General features: G+C 43.4%; 2 protein-coding genes across 4 annotated transcripts in view; one reads left to right on the forward strand and one right to left on the reverse strand.

Moving 5' to 3' along the window:
- The window catches only part of DOCK1 (dedicator of cytokinesis 1), a 262,705-nt gene that overhangs the window by 153,892 nt on the left and 96,469 nt on the right, over nucleotides 1-12,344 (reverse strand). The window lies entirely within an intron of this gene.
- INSYN2A (inhibitory synaptic factor 2A) overlaps nucleotides 1-12,344 on the forward strand; it is a 39,748-nt gene that overhangs the window by 13,805 nt on the left and 13,599 nt on the right. The window lies entirely within an intron of this gene.

Raw genomic sequence — 12,344 nt, forward strand, 5'->3', positions numbered from 1 at the left:
TGTGCTTATCCTTAACTTTTCTTACTTAAAACAACCCATAAGGCATTAAAAATAGTGAAACTGTATCTCAGTACAACCTTTAGTCTTTACCTGGACAGTTCCACCCATCTTTTATCACCTTACCAAACATTTTGCAGACTGATTCGCCTTACTTCCCTCATCCTTATTCAGTGAACGTAGCTCAAAATGTATGTGTGCTGTTTGTGTGTTTTGAAATACTTCTGTAATTAAATCACAATTTGCCAGAAGTGATCGGGACTTTAAAATTAAGAAACCAGCAGCTTGTGCAACTTGAAGCAGCACCTGCTTTTGTTTGAGTCAGAAAGGTACATCTTTAATTTAAATTTATTTAGGAATGGAGAAATCATATGAATCCTTAAACTCAAAATGTTTGGCATTAAAAAGTCATCTTAGGTGGATCCTGCTCTCAACACAGTAGTTGTGGTTTTAGTTTATTTTACAGCTGGTTATATTATTATTTATATCCTTATCAATTATCAGTATCAAGGACCTTACCAAGTCCTGGATATTCAGACCAGGACATTTCTTGGCCTACCTCAAAGCCACACAGGTTTCAATGATCTTTAAGATCTTTTCCAACCTAAACAATTCTGTAATTCCATTTTTTAAAATTATTATTAAGAAAAAGAACTCCCCTGACTTTCTTAAGTTAGAGAAACTTCAGGAGCTTTGGCAAGAAGTGCCAAGCTGCTTTTCAGATCACAAAACACAGAAAACTATTTCATCATCATCATAACTCATCACCCGCTCGTCGAGAGCCGTGAGCGCACAAACACCCACATCACCCCCAGAGTCACCTGCTATAAATACTCTGCTTCCTCCACACAATTACATATCAGGATTTGATCTCTTCCCAAAGATAGTGCAGCCACAGGTGCAGCACACTCAGATTTTTTATTGCCCCGACAGAGCAGAGCTGTTAATGCAGCCAATGTCAGCAGTGCATCCCTGCCCTTGGCACAAAACAGATCCTGGCCAAACTATCCAGGATTGTCTTCAAATAATTCCTCTGCAGCTGTCAGCCTTACAAAGCTGTATTAGCCCTAAAATGGTGAAATTATCCATAAATCCCAGTTCAGAATATCTTTACAGCCTCTCAGACACTCAGACTCGTGTACTGGAGTTTACAAGACCGCGTTTGACCAAGAAGAGCCGATTTATTCGCGCTGCTTTAGACTTGGAGCCCCTTCCAGCTGCTCCTGCACGTGCTCCAGACGTGTCCCAGACCCGCTCCCTCCCTGCTGGGCATGGGGGGAAGGAGAAGAAGGGAGATGCACCCTTGAATCTTTTCGAATCCCTCTGATTCCGTGGCATGATGTGGAAGGAGACTGCACAGCTTTGTGCTGGGGACCTTGTGCAGCGCTCCCTCCCTCCAGAGCTGGGAGAACGCTCTGTTCTCCTGCACACACATCATTAACACAGAGCCTGTCTTTATCCCCAGCTCCCTCAAATGACACAACTCCTGCAATAATAGACTGCCCCGTCCTTTTATGAGAATAATCCTTGCCAATTACCACATTTATCCTACAACATCTTTGCCACAGACCCTGTGTAAACTGTTATGTATCTCCTCAGTGCCCGCATGTTGAGCTTTCTTCCTGTTATAACCTGGGTTTAGGTCAGTTTAGATCAAGAAATTAAAGTTCTATTACAGTTCTACTGTTAATTGTAGCATCTCCCATCTGCTAGAACAGCAAGAGACAGTTTGTATTTATGGAACTCACCTGATGGACATTGAATTCCTTAGAATAACATGCTACAAGAAACAAATACAAATAACATGCTTGCTGGTAAAGGAAAAAAAAATATATAAAGAGAAAAAAAACCCCACCAAAAGCAAAAAACAAAGCCCCAGCTGAATTTCTTAATCAGATTTTTCTGCCTTTAAGGAAATCAGTGTTCTTTAAGTGCTGTTGCCGTGCCATGGGACTGGTGCTCAGTGGATTCATTTTCACTAATATGCTGTAGGTCCTGAACTGCTATTACTGCAATTCATCACCTAATGAGTCGATGGCAGCAGAATTGGAGCAGCGTCTCTGAAGGCAGCAGCCTCATCCTTTGGGTGCCTATCATCTGTGTGTGCTTTTGAAAATGTCACTGCTCCATCATCTGCAGCCAGCACTCAACTCTGCTGGAAGGGAAGGGGAAAGCCACGGGAGCAGGAGGAGAGACACAGAAACTGTGATCCCCCTCCAGCATCAAAGGGCGTTATTAAAATTCTGTATCCTGTGCATCGTTATTTACTAATCTTTGGCAAAATGGCTGTTCTGCCTCTCTGTGTGGAAGCTTCTACAAAAAAAGCAAATTACATCCCAGCAAACATTGCTGGATGCCTTAAGTCATGCATGAAGGAAGTGCAGAGCTGCAGCTTCAATTAAGAGTCCCAGCTCAGAGTTTAAAAAAACATTGAATATTACATGATGCAGGGTGCAGCTTTACAACACAAACCCAGCTTTATGCTCTGGTTTTATTCTGATAAATTATCAGCAGTCTCACTTTACAGACATGTTTGTCCACGTTCAGATGGAGAATTTAGGAAGCCAAGTGTGCAGAGCATCACTAAGGCTGACAGGACTGCAAGCAAAATGCGAGTTAATCATTCTGAAACCTGGCTAACGAAGATCTGTGAAATTCAGAGCACAAGATGAGCACATAATCAGAATTACTTTGCTGCTGGAGAACAGCAGTGACCTGCCCTTTAAATCCTTCCCGTGGAAGAACAGTAATCTGGGCCCTCCTCATTATACAACAAATCAGCAATTTTAATAAACAAAGTGCTCCATTTGCCACACAAAAACAAGTCACAGGATTTTGACTCTGCCAGGCCAAATGCTACACATTAGACAAGAGTTAAATGAACCTGTTTCAGAGCTAATTTATATTCCTCTATTAGTCAGCAGTGGTTCAGGAATTTAAAGAGCTCTCAACAAACTCCCTGGAAGAGGCTTTGAGGGAACACGTTGTCATGGATGGAATTTAAATGTCATTGCACGTTTTTCAGTGACTAAGGGGTTCTTGTGCCTCACATTCTCGATTCTGAGCAGCAAATCAGCCCATCTTGTGTGTCTGGATGGGGGTTTGCACCCAAGGGAGGGGGAGAGCAGGAGCATCCTCAGGCAGGTCCTGCCTGAGCAGCAGCGCTCAAGGTCACCCACACTGATCCTCCTGCTCAGCAGCGCTGGCACATCCAAGCCAGGGAGCCAAAGCAATCCTTGCCTGGTTGTTTGCTCTGCTCCCTTCCAGGAGCCAGCCCAGCTCTTCAGAGCAGAGCAAGGAGCCAGAGCCAGAGCAGAACAACCTCTGCCGGCCAGCTCAATCCATTCATCCCCCGTTCCAAACTGGAGCCTGATTTCACACCCAGAGAAAAGGGAGCTTCAGAGGGTTTACAAGGGCAGAGCCTGTGACAGCACAGCTTTGGAGTGATGGGCCAGCTGCAGGATTGACAGCACAGACCTTGGTTTGGGATTCCCTCCCCCCCTCGTTGGTTTTATTTTGCTTTTTTTCAGTTACAGCCCTGGCTGTAACTTTTAACAGGATCATTGCTAAAGAAAACCTGGAAATGGAGGGAAACAATAGATAAGCTTAACTACAAAAGACAGCTCACTAGAAATAAATACATGAAAAGCAGAAAGCATACAGCAAATTGCATCTGGGATGCACAAATTGTGTCACATTCTGAGTGGCTCTGGGTTTTGGGACGCTGTAAGAACAGCCTGGGAAGAGGAGTGTGATGAGTGCCTTTATTTCCTGCTGTGACCTTTCTCCATCCATCCACTCTGCCTGGAATTGCCTCTGAAATGGTCACACTCATTTCATTATCCCAAAACCACCTCCCAAATTCTTCCCTGTTATCTCTCACAGGAGCTGCTGCATTTTGGGGTGTACATCATTTACAGATCCTTCCCAAACAGAGATTAACACAAACCCCTCAGCAACTGTAACAATTCACCTTCCTGAGGCACAGCCAGCAAATCTCTTTGGATGCATCTTCCTCAGCCAAGAAAAAGGAGTAACTTTTGCACAAATCATGATCCAGTGAGGGCTGAGTGCTGCTCACTCAACCCAAAGCAGGAGCAGTACTAAGACACCAAAAGTCCATTTACTGTCCTCACTGGAAGAAATTTGGTTTTCCAGCTCTGAACCAGCCCTTTCCTGCTCCCCCAGCACAGCCAGAGCAGAGCAGGCACACACTGACACCTCCCCACTGGAACTATTCCATTGTATTCCAACACTCCATGGGGGTTATTCCAATACCTGCTGCCAGTCCAGGAGATCCCCTTGGCCCCTCTTATCCAAAATTCTCTGATGTAAAAAAATCCCAAACCAACCAAGCAATGAAAGCTGATGCTGTAAGACTGATCACTGAAATATCCACTGTCATTGCAGGAAAATATTCCAGCATCACCCTAGGTTTAACCTCAAATTCAACTTTTTAACCATAATCCATTTTTAACCTGAAATTCCAGGGTTTTTAACCTCAAATTTCTTTTTTTTTACCTCACATCCCATTTTTTTCTGAATTACCTCCCTAAAACCCATCTGGAGTTGGATCTCCAAAGGCAGGTACCAGGAGGACCTCAGAGCACAGCATTTCACAGGCCTTCAAACCAGGATGAGATTTATATTTTTGATAGGATTTTTCATTAGAGTTGGACACATTTATTCTGGAGCTGATAATCCAAGTTTCAGACCAGATTGTCAGAGTGGATAAAAAGGGCAAAGTCTCACAGTTCACAGACATCCTGGAACATTAATGTGTAATAATTCAGAGTACCTGGGTTCTATAACATTGAAGATAAAGAGCTCTTAAATAACCCAGCTGTCAGAGCCACTTTCTATCAATCCTTCACGAGGAACAGAGTGGTGGGAGGCTTTCAGCAAGAAAATGAGGGAAAAAAAGGGAAAAGTGAACACTTAACAACAACCAGAATGTGGAATAAACATTAAAAAAAAGGAATAATCTTTTTAGCAGAGTTACTTGGTATTAATACTCTGTTTTCTCCCCAAAAAAATGCCATTAGGAATGTTCTGAATCTCAGAAAATAAAACTTATTTGCTAATGCAGTCCAGCTTTTTATCTGCATATACTGAACAGGCACAATTCAATGGAAATGTATTTGAAATACTGAGAGAAATAATTTGATTTCTATCTGGCTGCTATTCACTGGGCTTTAAAACCCAGAAGAAATGTCACTGCCCACCTCACCTCCCTGTCCCAGCCCGGGATCAGCAGCTTCAAAGTGAAATTGGGGTTCAGGACTTTTCCAGCAGATTGGCTGCAAGGACACCAAGGGCAATAAAAGCAAATCCCCACAATTCAAATCTGGAAACTCTGATGGAGTCTATTAATGAGAGACTAAAAAAAAGTGTAAGCAAACAATGTTTTAGCTAAATATATCCATAGGAATTACCATGGATCAGAAGCTTCCCAATGTCACCAAGCTGCCCAAATCACACACCTGCAAGGAGAGTTTTCCTGCTAAATCAGTCTTTTTTTTTTAAAAAAAAAGAGGATGATTGAAGGTGAGGCATTATCAAGTTTTCACAATTAGAATAATCCTTTAATAACTGCAGTTTGGCTGCTGGCAGTATCAGAATGCAGAGCCACGAGCCTGTAAAAATGGGACCAAAATGAGCTTTACAGTGTTAAATTTCTCACTGCTGTTCCTTCACCAGGAGATGAAACAAGTGATTTCTAATTGACACCTCCTCCTGAGCCCCTGTGCTTGCACAAAGGTACAATTATCTCTTATCCTGACTGAGGAAAATGGCAAAAAAAGAGGAAAAGGACTTGTCTGAAGACAGGGCTGCTTTGTTTTTAAACCACAGAGGCTGCAGCTACCCCAGGTTCCACATTTGGGACAGGCTTAAAAAAGCTCCTGTGTAGCACATTTAGGAAAGTGAAGGTGACAAACTGGGAGATGATGGAGACCTGAGCTGGATTCAGGCTTGGATGGAGATACCTGTAAGGTCCCTCCCAACCCACACATGCTGGGATCTGCAGCCTGAGGACAATGGAAGGGAGGAGTTCCCAGTCATGGATGTGTCCTGATCCCACCTCTGGGTCACTGCTGGGTCTCACCCACACATCAACAAAACTGAGGTGCCCACACTGTCCCACAGCTCTTACAGCTTTTGCTTTGGGCTTTGTCTGAACAGGAATTCTGAGGATGGATGAGAATTCCCTGCCATGGAACCATTTTCCCCATGTTAAACAGTAGTTAAGTAAAATACCTCAGTGAAACTGGGACAATTCCAAGCTTTTTGTGATGCTTTTTGCATGCCATGGAGGGATCAGTGCTCCAGGTCAACCAGAAGGAAAACTGCCATTCCAAGGGGGCTGGAAATCCCTGCAAACATTCCCAGCTATGTCCAGACCTCTTTTCCTAACAGGAAGATGATGGGGGATGATCTCTACCCCGTTACTCATGGCATGAACTAACCAGAAGAGGACAGACACAACTGGATGGGGGAACAGTGGGATTTTTTTTCCCCTCAATTCCAGTATCAAAGAATCCCAGAATGGTTTGGGTTGGAAAGGATGATCCCATTCACCCCTGCCATGGACAGGGACACCTTCCACTGTCCCACAAACTCCATCCAGCCTGGCCTTGGGCACTGCCAGGGATGCAGGGGCAGCCACAGCTGCTCTGGGCACCCTGTGCCAGGGCCTGCCCACCCTGCCAGGGAACAATTCCTGCCCAAGATCCCATTTCCATCAACCCTTTTTCAGTTTAAAGCCATAGAAGCTGTGTTTGGCCCAGGAACTCCTCAGGATGAGAGGCTGGATTGCAGAGGCCAGCAGAGGCACTTTGGCATTGAGAAGGAAGTTTATCCTCTGGAATGATTTGAACCTGGCGTGAGTTAGGTCATTTCCTTGAAAAATAAGAGCTTCGTTTACTTTGTTGTCATTCACAAGCTGTGCAGAAATTCCAGGATAGGACCTGGAGCTGTGGACAAAACTCAAGCAGCTGCCACACTCCTGGTATGTGGAGCCTCCTCAAATCCCCATTATCAAGGAAAAGAGAAAACACAAAGTACTGGGACCTGCTCAGGCTGCACAGGCAGAGCTCAGCACTTCTGTGATCCTCCCTGCTGGTTTTTGGTTTTATCTCCAGATATTTTCCCATCCTTCTTGCATGTACAGAATCATTCAGGTGGGGAAATCCCCCCAGGACCACGGAGTCCAAGCTGTGCCTGATGCCCCCCTTGTCACCAGCCAGAGCCCTGAGTGCCACCTCCAGGCTGTCCTGGAACACCAAGCACTGCTCCACACAAACACCAGGAGCAGTGGCCAGCAATTCTCCTCCCTCTCTTCATTTTATGCTACTGCACAACGTTTGGAATTTCAAACAGGTCTGGCTGGTGCAGTTATGATTTGAAGCCAGTGTAGGCTTAGAGATATAAAACACAATGGGTACTGGAGCTTGCACTGAAATCTAAATCACAGCAAAATGATGAAATAATACCACGGATTTTGATTTCTCCCATCTTCCCTCCTTTATAGAAACAATTCCTGGGAGCAGCCTCAGTTTAGCAGTCCCAGCCAAGCAGATGGTTTGGGCTTTAGCAGCAGGAACTCCTCAGCTCAGGGTGGGAGCTGTGAGGGCACAAGGACTGCCACCATTTAACTCATCACCCCAGCTGCTCCCAGAAGCTACACACGCTAAATTAAATATAAAATCCCGTGGATTGGGGGGTGTAAGAGCAGTGGGAAGTGGGAAGAGGAACACTTGAAGCTGCAGAAGAGGATGGGTGGGTGCAGCAGATGTGATGAGGAGCTGCTGGCTCAGAAGGCTCCAGGCACCCAGGAAAGGATCCCAAATCCCGTCCTGAATCCTGCATCAGGGAGAGATTTGGGATGAGGGAAAAGGGACAGAGCTCATCCCAGCCCCACCACTGCAGTGTGCTCCAGAAAACCTGCTGGAACTGCCTGGCCTAGGAATTCCACACCAGCAATGCAGCTGCTGTTCACCACAGCAAATTCCCTGAGTTGTTATTAACACCACAGGCTGACATTTTAATTATCCTCCTGATTTTTCTGATGAGACAACAGAGGCACAAATATTCAGGAGAGATGTTTGACCTCGTACACACCTAATTCCTGTAAGATTTTGTAATTTCACTTGAAATACGTTTTAATTCCCTTCATTCTCACTGTGTTTTTTTTTAAATAACTCAACAGTCCTATTAAATTTTTTTATTTTTTTTTTTTTAAAAACAACACTCCCTGACTAACCTGAGTATAATACAAAATGTATTTACAGGGTGAAAGCACTTGAATTGCTGTTGTGGGAGTCGTGCTGTACGCCCACAGTGCAAAATACCTCAAAAAGCAAATTAGTCATCTGCTTCCAACTGTCAGGATGCAGCACAAGACAAACCACTGTCTTGGAAAGAGCCTGAAAAATCTCACCACTGAGCTTCTGTACATGGCCAAGGGTGTTTGTCAGGAGCCAAATCAGTAATATCAGCCTTGAAATAAAGAAAGAAGAGCGTTCAGTGTGGGAGTGTGGGGTTGGATGGGGTTTGGAGCAGCCTGGGATTGTGGAAGTTGTCCCTGTCCAGGGCAGGGGTGGATGGGATGAGCTTTGGAGAGAGGAAAAACTGTTCTCATTAAGGTTTAATTAATCCTTAGTTAAAAAACCACCCAGGAGCACAAAGCTGGGATCACTTAGACCTGTGTGATCTCCGCGTGCTCCCAGGGGAAAACAAAACAAAGGAAAACAGGAAAAACAGACAACAAAACCACAGAAAATAGAAAAATAGGGGGGAAACCAAAAATAACCCAAGCACACCAGACCCTGAAACACATGGAACAAATCCCTGTTTGCATCCAGAAGAGCCTGGAGGTAATTCCTCGAAGCACAACATCCATCCTGATTTTATCATCTCTAAATGCAAACTGCTAATTGGCAATTACCAACTTCAGGAAAACACAGCAGCAAAAAGGTTAAAACAATTTGTCTGCTTTGAAAGTGATTTTTAAAAACACCTTTAGAGGAGCCAAAGGCTGGCCCACGGTGGTTTAGACCTGCCCAGACCTGGTTTGGGAGCAAAATCTGAAGTTCTTAAAGGAACCAGAGCTTTTCATCCACTTAAAACCTGATTTTGCTGATGCAAATGTATTTGTATGAGTTTCCCATTGAACTAAAGTGGTAAATCTTTCCTAGGGCAGAATAAACCTCTAGGGCTAAGCGGGATTTATTTTAACCTAAAGTAAGATGCAAAAGATATACAAGAGATTTTTCTGCATTTTACATGGCTGAAAAATGACTCAAGTCAGAAGGACAACTAAAGCTCTCATGACAAAGTGAATTCTTTTTATTGTGCCAAAAGGCAGATTCTGTTCCTAACAATAATAATGCCAATTTTCTCTTGAAGCACAGTTACTGGAATGATCAGTTCTGTAATATTTTAGAGTGGGGAACAAAGATTTTGACAAGTTCTCCATCCAACTGTTGATTTGTAAGGCATTTTTCTGTAAAAATGGGCAACATTAGGCCAGGTTGGACACGGCTTGGAGCAACCTGGTCTGGGGAAGGAGCTCCCATGGCAGGGGGTGGAACTGGGTGGGTGTAAAGATCCTTTCCAACCCAAACCACGCTGGGATTCTGGCATCATTAAGTTTAACCAGCTGTGTTATGAACTGTCCCAGCAGCTCTAGGAAATCATAAAACAACTCCAATTAATGCAAAGGCTTGAGGAGAAGCAGGGCCTGCACTTGTCACTTCAAACACACTTCAAAGGCTCACTGCCTGCTTAAGATCATTTGTTTCGCTATATTTAAATAACAAACATCAACCAAAAAAATATTCTTGATGTCTGTTCATCCTCCTTGCTGGTGATAATCCATCAAAAGTGTGAGGGGCACCGGGATCATCCTGCTCTGCACCCATCACAGCCATTAGGGGACTCAACTAATATCAAGTATTCCCTGACTCCCAGCAGAGAAGGGAGGACATCCAGATCTAACAGAGCTATCCTTCTAAATCACTTCTTAGGAGCTTTTCCTTTGTTTTTAATAAAAAAGATTAGAAAAAAAATCAGCATACACAGATCTAAGTTTCCCTCTCTCAGCTCAGTGGGGTCTCTTAATTTATACAAGTAAAAAAAATATTCAAATGCAAAGATTTTGATGTTAAAGTCGGTGTTTTTTAAAAAAGCCTCCAGCAGGTGCACAAATTCTGTGTTCCACAGGGACTTTGAGAGTGTAATCCCCTCAGGCTGCTCTGAAAATTGCAGCTTATTCTTAGTTCCTGCCAGTCCATCTCAGCAAAACGGTTGTTCTTCATTATGATATTTTAATACCTGGGAGTGTTAATTGAGGTTAAGCTCAGGTTGTGCCCAGAATGCTAAAAAAAAAACAAACCAAAAAACCAAAAAAACAACCTGTGAGAAAATGAAAGTCTCCTGAAAATAATCTGAAAATACTATGGAAAAATGTGTGCAAAACTGGAGATCTTCTTTCCAAGGGGAGATGCAGACAGAGAAACTGAACTCACCTACATCCATCCCTGCTCCAGGACCCTGGGACAGTGGGAGGTGTCCCTGCCCATGGAATTTTATGGGATTTAAGGTCCCTTCCAACCCAAACCTGTCTGGGATTCCGTGATTCCCTGACGTGCCCAAGCTCTGCACATCCACATGGAAACAGAAAATCCAGGATCTGAGTACAAAGGGTGGAGCTCTGGAGCAGTGGCTCCTCCTCAGTGCACATCAGAACACATCACATCCAGAACAGTCTGAAACTCCAGGAATAAGCCCTGGGATCTGCACCAGGACAACCCCAAATTTCATTTCTCTAGAAAGGTGACAGATTTTCTGGAGGAAACTTTGCTTTGTGGAAGACTTGACATTTGAAAGAATTTTTTTTTACCAAAAATAACAACTTGTTTACTAACGAAGGACAAAGCTTTTGGTCTCTCTCCTACACTGGAATACTTTCCAAATTATTTTTAGCAGGAAGGAAAAAAACCCAGGTTATTCAAAACACTGCATGGCACAAGGAAAACATCATCACCTCGAACTCTGCTCTCAAATCATTCCTAGGAGTTAAAGCTGATGGAAACTCTGTTTTTTCAGGCAGTCTGCACTGAAAATCAACCTCTCTGCCCAAAAGCTGCATGGAAATGCTGTGCCAGTAGTGAAATCCTTGCTGGCATGGAGGAGACAAATTCCATGCAAGTGTTTGTGTAGAAAACTGTGTGAAAACAAGAAGGCAAAAGTCCAAAGCCCTGAGGTATCAACAGAATTCTTTCATGAGGAGTTTAATTTTTACAGAAATAATTGAATTTCTACTGTTCTGACACTCACATAATTCAGTCCTGGCTAAAGAGCTCTGAAACTGCCAGATGGAAACCAAACACGGGGACACCATGGAGTGTTCTTGGGGCTTTCAGGGAATTCTAACAGGATCAGTCGAAGAAGGAAATAATAGAAAATATGTAAAAATCATCTCTGAAAAGCTAAAAATACTCAGCAAGGAAAAACTGCTTTAAGAAAAATTAATCAAGAATTAAACCCAACTAGAAAATGAATATATCACCGTAACCAGTGAAGACTGAGAATTGCAAAGATGCTAAAACCAAGCAGAGCTGAATGTGGCAGTTGAAAGATCAGGATTTCAAACTCATCATCCAAAAATCATCTCATTTTTAAATACTTACATCCAAGGACCATTTTCATTGGCTTAACAAGTCAGCAAGTAAAGTTTTTAAGTATATGGGAATCTGGAATTATGGTGCATTTAAAGACCAACAAATCACAGAATGCTTTGGGTTGGGAGAGCCCTTGAAGATCCAGTTCCAGCTGTTTGCAGGGCTACAAAGATGAATGAAAATGTCCCAGCGGGAAAAGAACTTTAAACAAAAAACCCAACCCAAGCTGGCACCAGCACAGAGCGTTTATGGCTTTCCCTATAAAGAGCAGAACCACATCCCTCTGAAAGCAGCTACTGACTGCTCTTGATGTCCTCAGTAAATAAAGGCCTTCCCCAGCTCATCTGCAGACTTTAAATGTTGTATCTTGAGCTGGAGCTTTTAGGAGCTGATCAATAGCTTAGGAAAAAACCTTTTTTTTTTTTTTTACAAGTCTCAGGTTCATAGCAGGGCCGGTTTGAATGTCGGCTTCTGAAAGATTTGAAGAGGGGAAATGAAAATCAGGAATTGCTTCTCTTAGAGAGGAAAAGAGCAAATATAAACCAGGACTGGGGTTTTTCCCATGAGGATACACCAGTGGACATTTTGGTTTGTATTAATTCCTCTGCACACCTGAGGGAGGGTGGCTCTGATGCCATTTTGGGTTTTACCTTTTTTCCCCTT

The sequence above is a fragment of the Prinia subflava genome, chromosome 9 (assembly GCF_021018805.1).
Source record: "Prinia subflava isolate CZ2003 ecotype Zambia chromosome 9, Cam_Psub_1.2, whole genome shotgun sequence".
NCBI lineage: Eukaryota > Metazoa > Chordata > Aves > Passeriformes > Cisticolidae > Prinia > Prinia subflava.